General features: G+C 37.9%; 1 long non-coding RNA gene across 1 annotated transcript; it reads left to right on the forward strand.

Moving 5' to 3' along the window:
* The first annotated feature begins 1,654 nt into the window (after window positions 1-1,654).
* LOC130543055 (uncharacterized) lies at window positions 1,655-19,590 on the forward strand. Its single transcript, XR_008958079.1, has 3 exons — window positions 1,655-1,860; window positions 16,561-16,636; window positions 19,504-19,590. It is a non-coding gene; the product is annotated as an uncharacterized LOC130543055 (long non-coding RNA).
* Window positions 19,591-20,767: the final 1,177 nt, after the last annotated feature.

The raw sequence follows: 20,767 nt of genomic DNA on the forward strand, positions 1-20,767 counted from the left end.
AGCAGTGTTTCCCAAATCATGCTTCTCCACACTTCTTTGATTTGCACTGTGATGCTATACAAAAACCTTAAAGTCTTGCTAAAAGTTATGGTAAAATTAAGGCCAAATTTATTAAATATATTACAAATATACTGGTACTAAGTTATGGAAATATAACAGCATTATTTCACAATGTTTTACAGAGAGCATCATGACTTCCAGGTGTTTCATTATCTGACAAATTTGAAAATGAATACCTTTTAGTTAACTATAATCTTATTTTCTAAAATAAAAAAAACTAGGAACAAGTGGCTTGACAAAGGATTTTCTGTGAATTTATATATGTCTTTAAAAAGCATCAAAACTAAATCATCCACTTTACACAGAACTAAGCCCCCAAATCACCATAACCTGCTCTTATAGGTCAAGAAAGATTTGGGTTCACTTACCTTGAGCCTTTAGGTACATAGAGATTGATTAATGCCAAAACAGGTTACAAAAACTGTGGTGTATTTTGAAAGGTTATATCTAACACACATACACACTATGTAATGTAATTTTGCCACTCCCAATTAATTACAGGATTTATAAAAATGTATTAATTCATAGAGCAACACGGGCCATGATGTCCAGAAACTGGACGCAGGTAAGTCCTGTGATGTTGCCTTTTATTTAAACCTGGCAATATATCTCAGTGCCTGTACTTAAGAGTCTCAACTGGAAAGAAAGTCAAAACAAGGCCCTTCCTGAAAGTGAGGCCAAAAAACGGTCGTGCCTCCCTCCCACGCTCTAACATAAACCTTTGACTACAGCCTGATCACCCTTCTTTTTACTCCCTTCCACATCCATCCTTGGATTTTTGCAACTTTCCTCTAATCTAGGAGCATTCCACGTCTCAAAGCTTGATTCAAACTCCACATCTTCCAGGAAATTTTTTTCGGACTCTGGCCCTTCCATGACTCCAAAAGCATTATGATCATAATTTTTGTTCATTACATCCGACTCTGCAAGTTCATCTTTCTGCCTACCCGCAAGGACGAGAGCCGGGATCCAAACTCATCTATCCTCCACCAATCCTAGCAAGATGTTCAGCACAAAATAGGCACTCAATAACATGGTCTTGGATTTGATGCAAATCAAGCACTACTCTCGAATGCTGCAAAATGGAGTGGTTCTCAACCCCATTAATTCCCAAAGGGAATGAATGACTGGTTGGCCAGGTTCTGGGGACTACAAATCCCAGCGGTCTGTGCGGGTCTGTGTCTGGTTCCAGGGGGCCGCCGCTAGTTTAGACCACAGAACAGGGCTCCGCAGACAAGATACCGGGGTTTCAGACAGGGGTCAGGGGGCTTTAACAGGCAGTATGACATTCACCTGGATGGAAAGTGCACTCTTGCTATTTATGAGCGGCTAAGGCAGGACGCACCGTTTACCGCGGACTCTGAGAGGTCACCAACCGCCCCGCAAGGTTCCTCACGACCGCGCCCGCCGCCCGCCGCGGGCCGCCAGCCTAACGCTCCCTCCTCGGGGATTGACGTCAAGGCCGTCCAGGAGCATGCGCGATGCGGCCCCTGAGCCGGCTGGGTCCCCAGCGAGCGCAGAGCGTGCGCCTTCGGGAATCTTCGGTGCGCTACGTCTGTTCATCCGCCGCCTGGGCTTCTGACTGGATTTGAGGCGTCGGAGCCTGTCACTCGCGCGGTGCCCTGGGCCTGTAACGCCTGCAGGAGCGCCGGCTCTGATCACCTGCGGTCTGGGTGTGTGCCCCAGCGGCCGCAGCTGCCTGAGGGTTTGTTCCGGAAAAGAGCTGAGAGCGCGGTGTTCTGGCGCGTGGAAGCCCCGCACGTCTCGCGCCATGGTGAAGAAGAACAGTATCCCCAATGGGTGAGTACCGGCCGCGAGCTCCCCGGCCGGCGCGGGCCCGCGGCGACGGCGGGCGTCCCAGGGGACAAGCTCGCGAGCCCGCTCTCCGCGGTCCAGGTGCGCCCTGTGGTCTCCGGCCGGCGTGCGGGCCGGGCGGCGGGGATGGTGGCGCTCCCGGCGCTCGCGCGATCTGCCGCCTCGACCGCGCCGGGAGAAGAGAGCTTCTTTGATTTCAAGTGCTTTGGGGGTGGCATCCCAAGGGGCGCCCTAAAGATGCCAGGGGTTCTTTTTTTTTTTTTTTCGGGCGCTTGGTATGAATGTAACCAATTTAATGCTTTTAAAAGCCTTAAATTAGGGCACGCAGGACATGCTCACTCGTGTCGTGTCATCTTTGCTTCATAAACGAAACAGGTTACATTGATTTTCTTTTCCCAGCGACTCACTCCGAGTTAAAATAAGGAGTTAAGTGAAAATGTTCTGTGTTTTGGAACGTGTCCTGGCAAACTGGCGGGGATCAAGTTAGGAAACTCGGTAGTAAGGAAAGCAGCACAGCGGTGTGTTGGAGGCTTTCATTCATTCAAGACATTCAACAGACGTTTTCTAGCTGCTCTCTGCGCCAGGCGTTGTGCTTGGCGCTTGGACTCCAGAGAAACTTAGAAGGTGGTTAAAACTTCTTAAGAGCCTTGTATATTTGGGGAAGGGGAGATTTGGAAGTCAAGCAACTGCTGCAAAAATAATGTTCCAGGATATGTTGGTACATTGTGGCATACGTAGAAATAGAACTCGGAAGTTCTGCTCGCTTTATCATCTGAGATAACTACATACCGCTCAATGTGTCTGAGCCTCGAAATCGTTCGGCCGTATTGTCATTCTGAGTAAAATCCTTTTTTTTTTTTTTTAAAGATTTTATTTATTTATTTGACAGAGATAGAGACAGCCAGCGAGAGAGGGAACACAAGCAGGGGGAATGGGAGAGGAAGAAGCAGGCTCATAGCGGAGGAGCCTGATGTGGGGCTCGATCCCATAGCGCCGGGATCACACCCTGAGCCGAAGGCAGACGCTTAACCGCTGTGCCACCCAGGCGCCCCTCTGAGTAAAATCCTTGCTGGGTCTCCCATCTTGAATTTCTACGGCTCTTCTGCTGTGGGAATTTAGGAACAATGATAGTGGTGAAAAAAGGAAAAAGTCAAACAATCTTTTTTAAAATAGCAATGTTATAGGCTATGTAGAATATGAGTGCATGTGCAAATAATATGTAATCTGTGCTGTTCCTTAAATTCACTTAATTTCTGGGGTAATTATCATACAGGGGTACTTTTTTTGTTTTTGTGTTTTTAAAGATTTATTTATTTATTTTAGAGAGGGGTTGGGGGAGGGACAGAATGAGAGGGAGGAGAACATCTTAAGCCGACCCTCTGCTGAGCCTGATGCAGGGCTCTGTCTCAGGACCCTGAGATCATGACCTGCGTGAAAATCAAGAGCGGGAAGTTTCACAGACTTTAACCATCCAGGCACCCCAACAGGGGTTCTGTTTTTAAAAATACATATAGCATGTATTTAGTGAGATATACTATTATAACTACACTTCCATAGGTGTTATGAAGTATGTAGGCCTAAATAATGAACAGGCTAAAGTGAGTATTATCAGTCCAGCAGATATCTCACTCAGACTAGTCGTCCAAATCTCACTTGCCAAAGTGTTTTGCTTCAGTTTTTTTGTTTGTTTTGTTTTAAGTTGCTGTCATTTAAAGGTCCGGAGCTTTCACATGAAAATCTAGTTGAAAGATCAGATTTAGGAAACCAGATCTGTACATGGCAATTTTAAGTGATTTGCAGCTGTCTTCTCCATGAAGAGTAACCCTCTCCAGTTTCCCATCCCCCTTTAGCCTCCACAGCACTTGAGACTTAGTGTTGATCGACTTTTTATTATTTTATCGTTTCTTTATTTGGGACATGTTTTACTTAGGTATATCAACTGGCCTGGCATTTGAATTTCTAAGTCCAGCTGTAGAGGGTAAATGCGAGGAAGGAACTTAGTTTATTATATTACTTGTTTCCAGAATAAAATGTCATTTTGAGTCTCGCCAGGCGGTGCTGTGGACTGCTTTGTCAAAAAGCACGGTTACCGTCCATATTGTGAGCCTTAGAAGACACTACTTCAAATATCCCTACAGTCCCTTAACTTGATGAGCTGCAGTTTTGTCATCTGAATAGCCTGGGTGATCATAGTGTTCCCTGTCCTACCTCCCACCTGGAATTATGGTGGAATGTGACAGTGAAATAGGAAAGTGCTTTGTAACCTGAAGAGCCTCTAAACAAACTAATTGCGATAACTCTAAAATAGCAATTTTCTTATCTGGAGGTATAGATTTACTTTTACCTTCCAATGATCTCTCTTCCCAAAGTTGTTTTAGTTTTTGTTGCTGTTGTTTTCTTTTTGTTTTTTTTTTTAAGAAAGAAAAGATAATGTGGCTACAGACAAAAGATACTCTAATTGGGACTGATTTGGGAAAGAATAAAAATGGGGCACCTGGGTGGCTTAGTAGATTAAGTGTCCAACTTTTGATTTCATCTCAGGTCATGATCTCGGGGTGGTGATATCAATCTCGGAGTGGGGCTCTGTGTGCTCAGCGGGGAGTTGGCTGGAGATACTCTCTCTCTCCCTCTCCCTCTGCCCCTCCCCACCTCTCTAAAACAAATAAATAAATCTTTTTAAAAAATTTTAAATGTGTAGTTGCCCCTTTAAATTACACAGGATTTTAACATGAGTTTTTCAGAAATGTTCTTTATTTGATCTGACTGGAATACTTTTTTATTAAGCTCTCTGCCTTATTTTTTTTTTTTTGAGAAATTTCCCTCTGTTAGAAGGTAAGTTACTGGTGATTACACATTAGATCCAGTCTTTTTTTCCAAGTAAAATTCTGTTCTTTCCTATATGAATCTTAATGGGTATTATAGATGTTGTGACAAAGTAATCACACTGAGGATTTTTATCCCTCATTCCACTATATTTGTATTTAAAATAATTTGGATCCTCAATCCTATACTACTATGTCTTCCTCCACCCATTTGCCCATTTTTTCCAAGCTTTTCTTCATAAAACCAGGGGGTCTGCTGTGAGAAGGAGAACTGTAGCTGTCTGTTTATGGGGGTGGGGGGGACAAAGTCCCTGAATCCTGAAATTGGGAACAGAGTACTATCATATTGATTCTTGCCAAACATCGAGTGAATTTAAGCTGGGACCTCACTGTGTAATGTAAATATTCAGAATGGATTTGTATTTTTAAGCAGTATTCTATAAACGTACTATCTAGAGATCAAAATACTGCCTGATGTTCCAAACTATCTCTTTCATGCTTCAAGGGATACCCTTTAGTTCCCCTTCGAAATTTGTGAGTTTCTCATGAGAGTTTAAGCTTTAATTTTATTTTCTGAATGTCCATATTAATGACAGATAAGTGTAAGCATCATTAATCTTTTTATTCTGAGTTTCATTGATTGCCTGAATTTCTTGATGTTCTTTTTACTTTTCAATAATATAGTCACCAAAACTAGCACTGTTGTTTACCTCAGCAACCAAATAAAATCCTAGTGTTTCTGGCAGCTTGATACTGAAACAGTATTATGAGAGTTTCATTTAAGATCCGAGATCAGTAAATCCCATTCTACTTCTAGTTTCTATCATACTTGGTAACCACACTGATAATTTCTCATATCTTACCCCACAGTTTCTCTATCTATTGATCATCAGTCTTCTTCCAGAGACATTAACTCTTTCCCTGGACTCCCCATATATGATGTAAATAAACTCTCCTTTATCCCCTCTTCTTACAGAACATTCTTTCTCCTGATATGTGGATCCTGACTCTCCCATAAGGCCTCTGCTTTCCCAGCAGCTCACCACATTGGAAGTCATGCCCCACATACCACAGGGGGCATTGATATGCTCCATCTCCTCATTTCCATTGCTAGGCTACTCCATCCTACCCTTGTAAAACATAATGGAAATCCTTGTCTAATGACTATCTACCTTCCTCTTCACCATCATTTATCAGTTCCATGGTTACTCCCTCACTTTTATTAATGAATTTAGCATGCAACTCAGTCTTTATTACTCAATTCCTACAAGCTCATGGTGGGACTTAAAGCAGTCATGTGCATCACAGTTCCAGCATCTATGAAATGACTGTCTGTGGAACCTTAATGTCTAAGACTTTTCCATATTAAAAATCCTAAATTCTAGCATTGTCCTCTCATCTTTCTGTTTATTCATCTCTCCCTCTTCCTTATTTTTCTATATTTAATCTGTGACCTCATAGAGACCCTGTCGCTTGACTACTGTTTTATCATCATCAGTCTCTACCTAGATTAATTTTCTTCCTGTCTAGCTACACTACTTGGTTCATTATTTACTCACACCAGTATCTAAAATTTCCTTGCCTTTTGTCTTTTTCCGCTTTTGCTCTCTGCTCTAGTTCAGTTTAGCCATTTGCTTTTTCAATTCATATATCTAAAGATAATTAAATTCTAGTACTGAAAGTCACAAAACTGGATTATCATCATGATGATATGTAAGGTCCATAATGGAGCTCAGCCATTCTTTTCTTTTCCACTCACAGCTACTATTCTAACTTCTATCACTGTTTAAGCCTTCTGTCTCATCTTTGACCTTATACTTTTCAGCAGCTGGTTTTGCTTTTTCAGAGGAAATAGACTCTCAGAAGTGAATTTGCAACAGTGACCACGAGGCCAACTTAACTTCATCAGCAGGTATCCTTCTCTCTTGTCTCAGCTAAAAGAGGTATGCTTTTTTCTATCCACAACCTATATGTATCCTAGATCCCATCCATTCTGTCTCCCTGGGACCTTTGCTTCATCATTTAACCTTTTCTTTTATCTTCAGTATACCTTTCCTTACCTCCCTATACTGGCTTCATCCCCCATGTTCAACAACAACAAAAAACCATAAAGAAAATTCCTTCACTTGGATTTCCTCTGATTTCTGCTCTCTCTTTCCTCTGCTTTACCATCAAATTTACGGAAAGAGTAATCTCCCACTCCACACGTCTATTAACTCTTTCACCTACAATGTTCTGGCTTCCATCACTTATCTGCTACTAAGGACTTTATAATTGACAAACCCAGTGTATCTTCTTAGACCTCTTAAATGCACTTGGTTCTGTAGGTCATTGCCCAGTCTTGAACTTTCCTTCTTTGGTTTTTCTAACATCAGTTTCTACTTTTCTTCTCCCATCTCTTAGAGCATTTTAAATTTTCTATACTCGTTCCTCTGGAATCTCACTCTACCTCTTTTCTATGGTTTTTTAGTCATTTTCTCCTCTTTGGCATATGAACATGTTCAAGTTCATCTTAAAAAAAGCAAGAAATAAAACAAAAAAAACAAATATTAACTGTTGCCTTCTAGGGTTTTGTTCTTTATCTTGTTTTCTTTTTATTTTGTTCTCTTGAGTAGTTTCATAGCCTCAACTACCATCTGTAGGGTAATGAATTCCAAGTCTATCCTTAGCCCACATTCCCTACCTGAACTCCAGACTGACTGTGGATACCCTTACCCCAATTTCCAAAACTCTAAATATGCAGAGTTTCAAACCAACCTTGCCTCACAAAACTTACTCTCTTTATTTCCTGTTTTTTGAATAAAGCCAGTATTCAGTCACCCAAGTTAAAACTAAGAACAATCCTGAAATTCCACTTTTTTTTTTGACATCCCACACATAGTCAGCAGGTTATTTGATTCTATCTTCTAAATAGCTGCTCTTTGGAGCCTACTTTTCTCCTCCTCTTTCTGCTTTAGCAGCCATCATCTCTTGATAGTAGCCTCTTAATTGCTTAATTGATGTCTTTGCCTCCAAGCTGTCCCTTTCTGGTTCATTTTTAAAATTGAATTAATTAATTAAAAAATTTTAAATTGAAGTATATTTGACATAATATTCCATTAGTTTCAGTTATACAACATAGTGATTCAACAAGTCTATACATTATGCCATGCTCATCACAAGTATAGCTGCCATCTCTCACCATATAACACTATTATAGTATCATTGACTTTTCCCTATGCTGTATCTTTTATCCTCATGACTTATTCATTCCATAACTGGAAACTTGTATCTCCCACTCTTCTTTACCCATTTTTCCCATCCACTCACCCCCCGCCCCTCTGGCAACCATCACTTTGTTCTCTGTATTTAGTGGGTCTGTTTCTGCTTTTTGTTTGTTTATTCATTTGTTTTGTTTTTTAGATTCCACATATGTTATGTATGGTATTTGGCTTTCTCTGTCTGACTTATTTCACTTAGTATAATACTCTCTAGGTTTATCCATGTTGTCAAAAATGACAAGATCTCATCCTTTTTTATGGCTGAGTAATATCCATTGTATATATACAAAATACATATGTATATCACATCTTTTTATTGAAGTATAGTTGGCACACAATGTTACATTAATTTCGAGTATATGACATAGTGATTGGACAAGTCTGTACATTATTATACCACATCTTTTTTTATCCATTTGTCTATCATGGACACTTGGGTTTCTTCCATATCTTGGCTATTGTATTCATGTTGCAGTAGACATAGGGGTGCATATATCTTTTTGAATTAGTGTTTTTGTTTTCTTTGGGTAAATACCCAGTAGTAGAATTACTGGATCATATGGTATTTCTATTTTTAATATTTTGAGGAACCTCCATACTGTTTTCTACAGTGGCTGTACCAATTTTCATTTCTATCAGTAGTGCACAAGGGCTCCCTTTTCTCCACATTCTCACCAACACTTGTTCTTTCTTATCATTGATTCTAGCCATTCTGACAGGTGGAGGATGATATCTCATTGGTTCATTCATTATACTTCCTAAAATGCAGGCCTGATTCCTTATTTTCATTTCCTCCATGTGGTAAAATCTGAGCTCTTTACATGGCGTGTATGAACTGTCTTCTTTCTTTCTAAGCTTCGTTTTTTTTGTTTGTTTTTGTTTTTACCACTCTCCAGCATGTATGTTATGATAAAACCTTACCGAACTGCTCACTGTATCCTGGGCCTAGCATGTAGCATCATGCCTGCATGCCTTTTCATGTGCCATTCCTTCCTGGAATGCCACCCCCTTTTCCCTGTAAAGTTTCTACTTAAGCTTTCTTCGTGATGCCGTCACTAATTCGCTGTTTTATGGCACTTTATGGTAATCATCTGTTTCTCTCTCTACTAGACTAAACATTGTTGAGGGCTAACACTGAGTTTCTCCATTCATTGGTGCTTAATAAGTTTGCCGAGTGAGTAAATGAATAGTAATGAGCACAGTATCTTCAGTGAACCATGATTCTTGGATACTTTGGGTGATGATCCAATATTAACTTTGGGAAGGACTTCAGAGACAATGTGGTCCAGCTCTTTATTTATTAGGTACAGAAACTGAGGACCAGTAAGGACTGAAGCACCTGTTTATCAGGCATAGCATATGCATGGATGCCTTCATATCTTGTTTTTGTTCTTCCCTCTGCCTAGAATGGACTGTTCTACCTATCCATGTACTACTTGTCTGTGGGTCTTGTTTTTTCAGGGTTGTCCTTGGACTACCAGCATCAGAATTACAAGGAGTCCTTATTTAAAATGCAGATTCCTGACCTCCATCACAGAATTTCTCAATCTGTCTCTGTAAGGGAATCCAAGAAATCTATTTTAATTGAAGTTTCACCCTATTAACCTAAGAAACTAGTCTCTACTTCCCCATATGCTTCCTCTGTAAAACAAGTGCAAAAAGAGTGTGTGTGTTGAGGGGGGGAGAAGAAAAATATTCTAAGATGAGAAAGGAACTGTTTTAGTATACTGCCAAATTTATTTCAATAAGTCTTTTATGATTTTCATTTTTGTTACTTAAAAAATAAAAGCAAACTAACCCCAAATTATATAGTTATCAGAACAAAAACTAATTGAAGTTCAGATTTGCTGTTGCTCATTCCCTAGCAAGACCTCTCTCCTGAAAAGTACTCTTGAAGCTCAGAGTTTTTTAGTGAGATTGTTGCATGTGTCTGTGAGAGAGACAGAAGGAGAGGGTGATGATTTTCAGAGGGGTTCTTTTGCATTTAGTGGTTGACGGTAAGAACATTTTAAGGCTTCGGAAGAGAACAAGGCCCAGCCAATGGCTGATATTTCTCCATGAGATTGGAAATGCCCTAATGGGTAGTCGATCCCCCTAACTTAAAGATATAACGGCACTATACAGAAGGTGTCAACAGAGGCTGCTGATTACTATAGAAAAGTGAATGTTAGGTTGGCTAACTAGAAAGGGGGAATAAATAAATACTGTGACTAGTAACTGAAATTTTTCCAGGCCAAAACTACTTTTAACTACTTTTAATTCTAGTAGGCCCCACTTTTGGAAATTCTGATTTAGCACGCATAGATTGGGACCAAGACATCTAATATTTCTGTAAAGAATTTTTGATATTTTTATATATACTTGCGGTAGAGATCCAATCTTTAAAGGGAAAGAACCCATTCAAGTACTTATTTAAGCATTTACATTTAGGTGGGTTTGTCCTCTATCTAGGCAAGAGTTCTAGCTCCTTTACATGCTCAGTAAGGTACCAATTTTATTGTCTGTCTGGATTTAAGAAAAAATAGTGATTACTTACCGTGTACTTAAAGCTGTGGGTTTGGTTCTTTATATCTGTGGTCTGCACATAAAGCCTCTAACTTATATAGATTTATTATCAACAAATGATATAAAACACCAGCACACCAGATTCTTAGGAGACAGTAGAATCCAGAATTGTCCTTTCTTCACTTCTTCTCAAAAGCTTGACTTAAAGAAGTTGACCAACAGATCATTTCAAGGCAATGTAGCCAATCCATTTCTTCCAATGGATCAAGCTGAACCACTTGGAATTTAGGTGCTTGGGCTATACTGCCTCAATTCCTTGAAGAATTATTTTTACTGAGTCATCCCGGTCATGTTAAATGTCATGTCCAGTCATATGAATGATTTATTTTAGGACTCAGTAATAGAAAATGTTTCCTTTTTTCTGTTGTCTGATTCTTTTTGATATTTTATAAATATTACGTAATGTATAAATTATTTTTCTTCTTTTGCTTTTGTTTCTTAGAAGCTGAGAGGTGAATGTGAAATTTAGTTAACATCGAATCTGGATTTTATGATCTGTATGTTTTGATATTTACATGTTCTTGATTTTCTACTTGTATTTTATTTGTACTTTAAGTACAATTCCTTAAAATTCTTTGTGAAATAAGTGTAACTACATTCAGTTAAATGTCTGACACTTCAGTTCATCATAAGATACAAGTTATTGCAGCATTAAACAAAAGTTTTGGTAAAATGAAATCCTATGTTTGAAAGGCTTAGAATAAATTTTTTAAAATGGAGTTAAGATTTGATGCCTCTGTCTGATTACTCACTTTTTACCTGAATTACTGCATTAGCTGATGAGTTAATTTTCAGCTTTCTCAGGAGCTTTAAAAGAATACTTTTCACATAGTTGTATTCTGAGGATATTTGGGCATGTTCTACCACTTGGAATTACTAGTAATGACCTATTTTCAGGCCTAATAATTTCAGTTGTGGTGTGGGGATTTTCTAAAAATAGAATCAAGGGCACCTGGTGTCTGCCTTGGGCTCAGGTTATGATATCAGGGTCCTGGGATTGAGCTCACACCTGGCTCCCTGCTCAGGGAGTAGTCTGCTTCTCCCTTTCCCTCTGCCCCTCCCACTTGCCCATACTCTCTCTCTTTCTCAAATAAATAAATAAAATCTTTAAAAAATAAAAATAGAATCAAGCTCTGAGTCCTAAGAAAATAGCACCGGTATCAGGAAGAAACTCTAAAAAGCTTAAATTTCCACCATGGGGTGGAGGATTCATCTTTTTTTAGTTCCTACTCGTTGTTTGTAGAGTACACTGTTCTCTTTAAAAAGCTAAAGTGTAAAATCCGCGCCCCTTCCCCCCCCCCCCCCCCCCCCCCGCCTTTGGTTCCTAAACAAAAAGTTGCCTATACTCTCCTGCTTCTTTTGCCCCAAATATAGAATATGCCTTAGAGGAGAAGCAACAAGACCTAGCTTCAAGTCTTGACTTTACCATTAGTACCCTGGGATACCAGGCAACTCCAACTCTTGGCCTCATTTTTTTCATTTCTCAAGTGGGGTTAAATAATACATATCTTTAAAAATGTCTGTTCTGTCAATCTCATATAGAGTCATATGAGGAACAAATGAGGTAATATTAATGAAAGTTTCTGAAAAAATTCAAAGTCTGTGAATGTAAATTGTTATTACTACTACCTTGTAATTATCACCAGAATGTGGTTAAGCTCTGGTTGCAGAAAGGCTAATCAGTATTAGTAAAGTTACTTCAGTTATCTATATTTTCATTTATTTTTCTATAATTTTCTGTTTAATTTCTCCTAGAATTACTGTATTTATTTGGTGTGTGGTATAGATATTATTTCAATTAAGTAAGATATTGCTACTTGTCATTTTTTAGTGGGTTTTATGGCTCAAGGAAATAGTTGTTCATATGTCTTTATGGCCATATCCTAATCTTTTATTAACAGAGAGTTTATTGAACATACACTATATACATACTGCCATGCCAAGTGCTTTGTGAGGATAAGACTTACCAGAAAAAATTTAGAGACTAAGACATAATAATAGCTTACTGAACTCTATGATTCATTGAGTTAATAGAAGAGGCAGTTCAGAGAAGAAAGAACTCAAAGGAGATTTTTTTTAGGTCAGAGTATTACTAATTATATTTTTTATTGTGCCATCATTTGTTTCTTGTTTTATTTTTAAAAATTTCAAACCTTCAGAAAAGTAGGAATAATACAGTAAATATTTTGTAACCTTTGCCCTAGAATCTAATTTGCCACATTAGCTTATCTTCATGTGTATACATATGCATTTATCCTACTTTTTTTTTAACCATTTGATTTAGTTGCAGAGGCCATGACAGTATACTCCTGAATACTTCAGCATGTATCTCCTAAAAACAAGATAATTCCCTCTTTAACCACAGATAATAATCAAACTTTGGAAATTAAACATTGACACAATATTCTTACAGTCCATATCCAGATTTCCCAGTATAATTATGATGAAGTTTGTTTTTGATCCCAAAAAGGTCATGCATATATTTAGTTGTCTCTTTAATCTCCATCTACAATAGTCTTTTTTTGGTCTTTCAGGACATTGTCATTTATTCAGAGTCTAGGACAGTGGTTGGCAAAATATGGCCCATGGGCTGACTAATTGTTCCTGTAAATAAAGTTTTATTGAAAAATAGCTATACTCATGATGCACATATTGCCTATAGCTGCTTTTGTACTATGGTGGCAGAGTTGAGTAGTTGCAACAGAGACTGTGTGGCCCACAAGCCTAAAATGTTTGCTCTCTGACCTTTAGGAAGTTTGTTGATCCCTAATCTAGGCAGTTGGTTATGTATGAGCCTCTTTTTGAGTTTGCTGATCATTTCTTTAATTACATTCAGGTTAAACTTTGTTTTGTTTTGTTTTTTGGCAACAACACTGCATTGGTGTTATATCCTTCTCAGTATACATCAGGAGGCACATGAGGTCAGTTTGTCTTATTCTTTGTGATATTAAATCATGGGGGCATTTTGTAATAAAGGATGACTTAGATGAAAGAAATGTTTTAAAGTAATCCTCAAGGATAGGGTAGTATTTGAATAAGTAGAGATTTTTCTAGTAGACGTTGTCTATAACATTCTTCTGTTCTTGCTTCTATTATCCTAAATTAGTATTTTCATCCATTCACATGGCTGGAATGATTGATAGCTTAACAACATATGGATCCGTTGGTAGCAATTAGAACATTATAGGTTTTCTCCATACAGTCTCTACCTTTTATTTATTTGTTTAATTTTGCAATGGTAATTGTCTTTTATCTTACACTGTGTCCAATTCTGTAAGCAAGTTTTCTTGGATTTGTATAGAGTACTCTAAAGATTTCTTGGAGCTTAATAAAATTTTTATCTGTCTGAAAACCAGAACCCCAAAAGTATTGCATTCTAGAAGCAAATGTTGGGAATGTATATAAATTTGCTTACTTTTTTTTTTATTAAGGATTTTATTTTATTTTTTTTAAAGATTTTATTTATTTATTTGACAGAGAGAGAGACAGACAGCGAGAAAGGGAACACAAGCAGGGGGAGTGGGAGAGGAAGAAGCAGGCTCCCAGTGGAAGAGCCTGATGTGGGGCTCGATCCCAGAACGCTGGGATCACGCCCTGAGCCGAAGGCAGATGCCTAACGACTGAGCCACCCAGGCGCCCCTGATTTGCTTACTTTAAAAAAAAAAAAAAAAAGCTGGAGAGATAATTTAAATGAAGTTCCAGTTTATTTAGATACCATCGTTTATGTCATTATAGAAACATTAGTTGTGGAAATAAATGGATTGAAAAAAGCGCATGTTATAGTAATATGTGTAATAACATTAACAATATTAGCAGGTGGTCCAAAATTGCTTCCATATGGTTCCTTTGTATTGTTAATGCAAAAAGAACAGCTTCCACCTGGATGTCAAAAACAAAGTTGAACATCTTTATGGAATTATCATACTCATAATTGAATATCATTCATAGTAGTGGAATTAGATTGCTTTCAAGGAAAGGATAAATGTCGTAAGTATTCAAGGGCATCTTATTCCACAAGTGAAGAATTCCATCAAAGACATGATCTTTTAAAAATGTCACAAGCAAAAGTCTAAGAGTTAACAAGTTATTTAAAGGTAAAAATGAGGCCTTTTATTTAGAAATGAAGCCTTTTATTTACTTATGCTAGAAATCATTTTCTAATTTTTAAAGAGAAAGAAACCTAGTCCAACATCATTGCTTTGTTACTGGATTTTGGTAGCATTTAGATTGTATTTAAGAACTTGAGAAACTATATTTTTCAATATATTTGATAAATTATCAAAATCAAATTTCTGTTCTTACAAAGTGAAGGACTACTAGAACATAGTTATCACTCCTTTTTTGAAGGATAGTTTTGCTGGATATGGAATTCTTGGTTGGCTACATATTTTTTTTAGCATTGGAATGTCATCCAACTACCTCTAACCTTCAGTATTCCTAATGAGAAGTCAGCTGTTAATCATGTTAATGTTAATGTTAATCATGTATAATCAGTATATTAAATAGTTTACGAAACCAAACTTACTCAACATTTATTTAATATTTATGGAGTATCTGTGGGGTGGCAGGCAGTGTACTGTGAGGAAAGACAGACATGGTTATTCTCATAGTTTATGATCAAGAGAGAAACCATGATTTGTCAAAAAAAAAAAAAATCACATAATCATATGTGTAGTTACAAACTGTTAAGTGCCAGGAAGGAAGGTGAAAGGTATGTCTAATGGGAATGGGTGATGGATGACAGACATGTTCCTGAGAGGCGATACTGGTGCTGCAAGCTGAGGGTAACTGAAGGAGTGAAATGGGAGAAGGGGGCTGAAGGAAGAGCATGGAGCATTGGAAGGACTGAGGAAAGGAAACAGTGAGAAGCCAGAGCCTGGAAAAGGGAAGGATGGTACAGAAATGAAGCTGGAGAAGTAAGCAGGGAATTAAAATGCTCATTTTAAGAAATCTTCATATGTTATAATTGGAATATATCAAAAATAACTTGGGAATAATTATCTGACAGAGTTATTTTTAATACCAGATTTCTCTACTTTGTTATTCATAGTCATCCGATAAATCAAGATGTTTAGGGGTGCCTGGGTGGCACAGCGGTTAAGCGTCTGCCTTCGGCTCAGGGCGTGATCCTGGCGTTATAGGATCCAGCCCCACATCAGGCTCTTCTGCTATGAGCCTGCTTCTTCCTCTCCCACTCCCCCTGCTTGTGTACCCTCTCTCGCTGGCTGTCTCTATCTCTGTCGAATAAATAAATAAAATCTTTAAAAAAAAAAAAAATCAAGATGTTTAAAGTTAATGAACTATAGTTCTTAATTTAAGATTAATCAGAAATTAAAACAAGACATCTCCAAAATAATCATGTTGAGAAAATGATGACATTGTTGACAAAATGATGACATATATTTACTAAAACACTGTAGGTTTTCGTATTTTATGTTTATTATTCCCACATTTAATACCTGTTACCACTTTTTGTTTAATATATAATCAGTGACAGTGATATAAAACTCATTAACTATTTTCCTTCTCTTACTGTTGCCCAAGAAAAATAAAGATAATATTGTTTTGGGTGTTGGAAGTTTGTATCAGGAATGAATGCTACCTTATTTACTGTAGAAGTGCTGTACATATGCAAAACCTTCTATTGTTTTTGTGTATGTGTGTTTTTTAAAGATTTTATTTTATTTATTTGACACAGAGAGACAGCCAGCGAGAGAGGGAACACAAGCAGGGGGAGTGGGAGAGGAAGAAGCAGGCTCCCAGCGGAGGAGCCCGATGTGGGGCTCGATGTGGGGCTCGATCCCATAACGCCGGGATCACGCCCTGAGCCGAAGGCAGACGCTTAACGACTGCGCCACCCAGGCGCCCCTGTTTTTGTGTTTTTTGAGGGAGGAAGCAGTGAGTTAAAATTCATGCCTGATAGCACTCAAAAAGCAACCAACAAATGAGGCTCTATTTATTAAAAGAATAATTTCTTTATTTACCATTTTGAGTCATTAAAATATTTTTATTATAATTGTAGTTTATTTTCATTACAGGTGGAGGACTGTGACGCCAATTGGACATCCTTTACCAGGAACACGATTTATTGCTTTTAAAGTTCCTTTAAAGGGAGTATGTATACTATCTTCTCATCTGTCTTATAAGGAGAATTGGGAGTAATGTGATCCATGTTTACTTAATGTTATGCTTTTTTTTTTTTTCAAAAAAATATGTGAAATTTCCAGCAAATGTTTGACATTATAGAAGTAACAGTAAACTTTTTCACCAAAGTAATTATTAATTGTTCATGCCTAGTGTAAGGGAGTAATTTTGGATTAATTTTTTAGTAACAGCTTCATTGGTATGTAATTCACCTATTCTCATTCACCTATCTAAAGTATACAGTGGTTTTTAGTATATTCATGGAGTTGGGTAGTTGTCACTACAAGTTTAGAACATTTTCATCACCCTCACTTCCTCCCAAAAACCCATGCACTGTAGTCACTCCCCTTTCTCCCTCACTCCCACCCCCCACCTCCTAGGCAAATCTCCTTTCTGTCTTCATAGATTTGACTGTTCTGGACGTTTCATATAGATGGAATGGTGTGATATCTGTGACTGGCTTCTTTAGCATGTTTTCAAGGTTTACCCATGTTGTAGTGTGTATCATACTTCATTTCTTTTTATTGCCGAGTTGAATTAATTTTTTAATGGTTCAACTTATTTTGTTGAAAGCATTTAACAAGATTAAATACTTTTTTGAGAGAAAATATCTCTAATCCTAATGTTATTATTGCTTTTTATATTTTGACCTATTTAAAAGTTATAATCCAGAAGTAAAGATGGATAACTTTTGAGTACCCCCCCTGCAAAAATCAGCATTCCTTTACTAATTTGTCAAATTCTTTACATAGCATTTCCTAAAAAAGTCAAAAGATACTTGAAACCTATGCCATGTCTTTTTTTTTTTTTTTAAGATTTTATTTATTTATTTGACAGAGAGACAGTGAGAGAGGGAATACAACCAAGGAGAGTGTGAGAGGGAGAAGCAGGCTTCCTGCCAAGCAGGGAGCCCTATGAGAGCAGGGATGCGAGCAGGGAGCCCAATGCGGGGCTTGATCCCAGGACCCTGGGATCATGACCTGAGGCAAAGGCAGATGCTTAACAGCTGAGCCACCCAGGCGCCCCTGTGCCATGTTTTATATGGCCTCAGATCCATGGCAGCTTTAGTTTCTCCTACTTGCTCTGACATTGGGAATGTGTGAGCACACAGTTCAGAATCTTTTATACTGGCCTCCTAATTTAACTCAGATTTTTCTTTTTTTTTTTTTTTTTTAAAGATTTTATTTATTCGACAGATAGAGACAGCCAGCGAGAGAGGGAACACAAGCAGGGGAGTGGGAGAGGAAGAAGCAGGCTCATAGCGGAGGAGCCTGACGTGGGGCTCGATCCCATAATGCCGGGATCACGCCCTGAGCCGAAGGCAGACGCTTAAGCGCTGTGCCACCCAGGCGCCCCCAGATTTTTCTCTTTCACAGATCTTTAAGTTACTTTCTTAATATATTGAGAAGTAACTTTTAAGTTACTTTTTAAATATGTTTAATGTAATTAATATTTTATATACCATAAAATACACGTTTTTAAAGTATATAATTTAGTGGTTTTTAATATAGTCACAGAGTTATGTAATCAATGACATTAATTACAGATCGTTTTTATCCCCTCAAAAAGAAACCCTGTACCAATTGGTAGTCACTCCCCATTTCCTCTCCCCCGGCCCCTGGCAACCACGTAATCTACTTTCTGTCTCAGTAGATTTGCCTATTCTGGACGTTTCATATAATGGAATCATAAAGTTTGTGGCCTTTTGTGACTAGCTACTTCCACATAGCATGTTTTCAAGATTCATTCATGTTGATTTCCTTTTATTTCCAAATTGAATTAATTTTTTATTTTTTTTATTTTTTAAAGATTTATTTATTTATTTGACACAGAGAGAGAGACAGCCAGCAAGAGAGGGAACACAAGCAGGGGGAGTGGGAGAGGGAGAAGCAGGCTTCCCGCTGAGCAGGGAACCCGATGTGGGCCTCGATCCCAGGACTCTGGGATCACGCCCTGAGCTGAAGGCAGACGCTTAACGACTGAGCCACCCAGGCTCCCCTGAATTAATTTTTAAAACGTATTTATATTTGGCTTTGTAGTACCTTATGTTAACTGCATTTTTTTCTTATTAATCATATAATACAAAAATCAAATCTGTTGTACCATCAGCACACACCACTGAGAGCAATAACAGCAGTTTAGAAGAATGCTGGTAAGTTTATAGGGATTGACCAAAACTATAGATTTTGGTCAGTTTAGAAGATTGCTGGTAAGTTTATAGGCATTGAATACAGCAGTTTAGAAGATTGCTGGTAAGTTTATAGGCATTGACCAAAACTATAGATTTATCTCCAACAATCCATATATAAAATTTGATAGCATTTTTAGAATTCTGTACTCTGTTTAATATAAACATGGAAACTTAGAACATTTTTATCTGGGAGAAAAATGATCATTTAATCAAACGAGTCAGACTGCTATCATGAGCTGGATAAAGATAAAAATTTCTGGGTTAGAATCTTGACTGCTGTCTAGCCTGTGACACTAGACAAGTAATTTAACTTTTCAAAGCCTCAATTCAAATGAGAACTCTACTACAAAATTATTTTTCACTAATGGTTAATACTTTATTTCTAACTGAATTTGGTGCAAGAAAATTCCAGTGGATCAAAGCAGGATAGTCCCTTTTTGAAGTGTTCTGACTCCTTGATGACAAGGACATATGTAAAATCACTGAAACAAATGATGTAAATCTGTTCATTATGAGCTTTGCCAGTGTTCTTAAAGCAATGACAGTTTTCACTGATTCTTTTTGTCTTATGTTTTTTCTTTTCCTTGTTTTATGTTAAGTACATTTTATCTGTATTTCGTAACCTTACTGTTTATTTTCATTATAGGCAGTTAATCAGAGACTTACTCCAACCCAGAAGTTTACACCAAAAGATTTGATTAGTGCAATAAAAGCACTAAATGTGGAGCTTGGATTGATTATCGATCTAACATACACCACAAGATATTATGAAGTTAAGGTAAAGTTACAGATGTATTTTGTTATCATAGATATGTCTTGAAATAGAAAAGATTTTTAATACTGCATTTAGAAAGTAACTCTTGTGGTTATTTTAATAAATTTCAGAATTTCCCATGTGTAATTTCTTAGAAATCTTCTTAATTCTTCACATAATCATATAATACCTTTTTTCTAAAATCATGGATTGTGCAGAGAGGAAAAAAATGGAATATTTTTCTTCTAAGAGAACAAATATATAGAATAAATGAGTGTACATAGAGATAAAAAAGGAAAAGCACAAAAGGGAGGCCAGGAAACAAAGGGAAAGAGCAGCATGATGGAAAAGAAAGCAAAAGAAAAACGATAAAAGGAAAAACAGGAGATGCATATTACTGTACAACAGTGTTTTTTGAACTTTCTTTTGCAGCAAAATCCTTTCAATTAAATCTTGCTCTGAAGCCCATTATATAAAGCAGATAAACAGGGAATTGTGCTGGCTGACGCAGGAGATTAGGTTCACTAGGCCTCATCATCCTCCAGTCCTCCCCTCTCTGTCCCGAATCTTAGCGATTCAACTTAGCTAAGGGCTGCGGAGAGCAAGAGAATTTTAAAACCTTGTTCTAGAGGAAAATAACTCTTGAGCCTTGCTATTCGGTTGGATTGGTGCCATCAAAGATGTCATCTGTCATTCCTGTCCTGATTAGGTGACATTTAGTCTCGGATATCTTGCTGCCCTGTCAGATTTCAACATACATAAAACTAAACACACCATCATTTCTTTACTTCCACACCACTCCTTCCCAAAAATACAAATTCTCAATCTCTTCAGCTTCCCTGTTTCTCCTGAAAGGACCACTACTGAGCCTGTCAGTCAGGTTCAAATCACTTGAGTCCTCTGTCTTCTGGGTACCCTACATCAGGTCAAGGACTAAACCCTATAGATTTTTTCTTCTAAAATGTGTCTCATATTCTCCAGATCTTTTACCTCATTATTCAGCAGCTAGTCTTTTTATCCTTCTTTGACCAGTTGTGCCTAAACATAATTTTCATGCCCAGTCCAGGTCCTTCCTAAAAAAAAAAAAAAACTCAGTTCTTTCTGCCCTCCCCACTGTTTGAATGCATCACATCTAAACTCCTCTCCCTGTTTTTCA

This window comes from Ursus arctos, unplaced genomic scaffold (genome assembly GCF_023065955.2).
Source record: "Ursus arctos isolate Adak ecotype North America unplaced genomic scaffold, UrsArc2.0 scaffold_7, whole genome shotgun sequence".
Classification (NCBI taxonomy): domain Eukaryota; kingdom Metazoa; phylum Chordata; class Mammalia; order Carnivora; family Ursidae; genus Ursus; species Ursus arctos.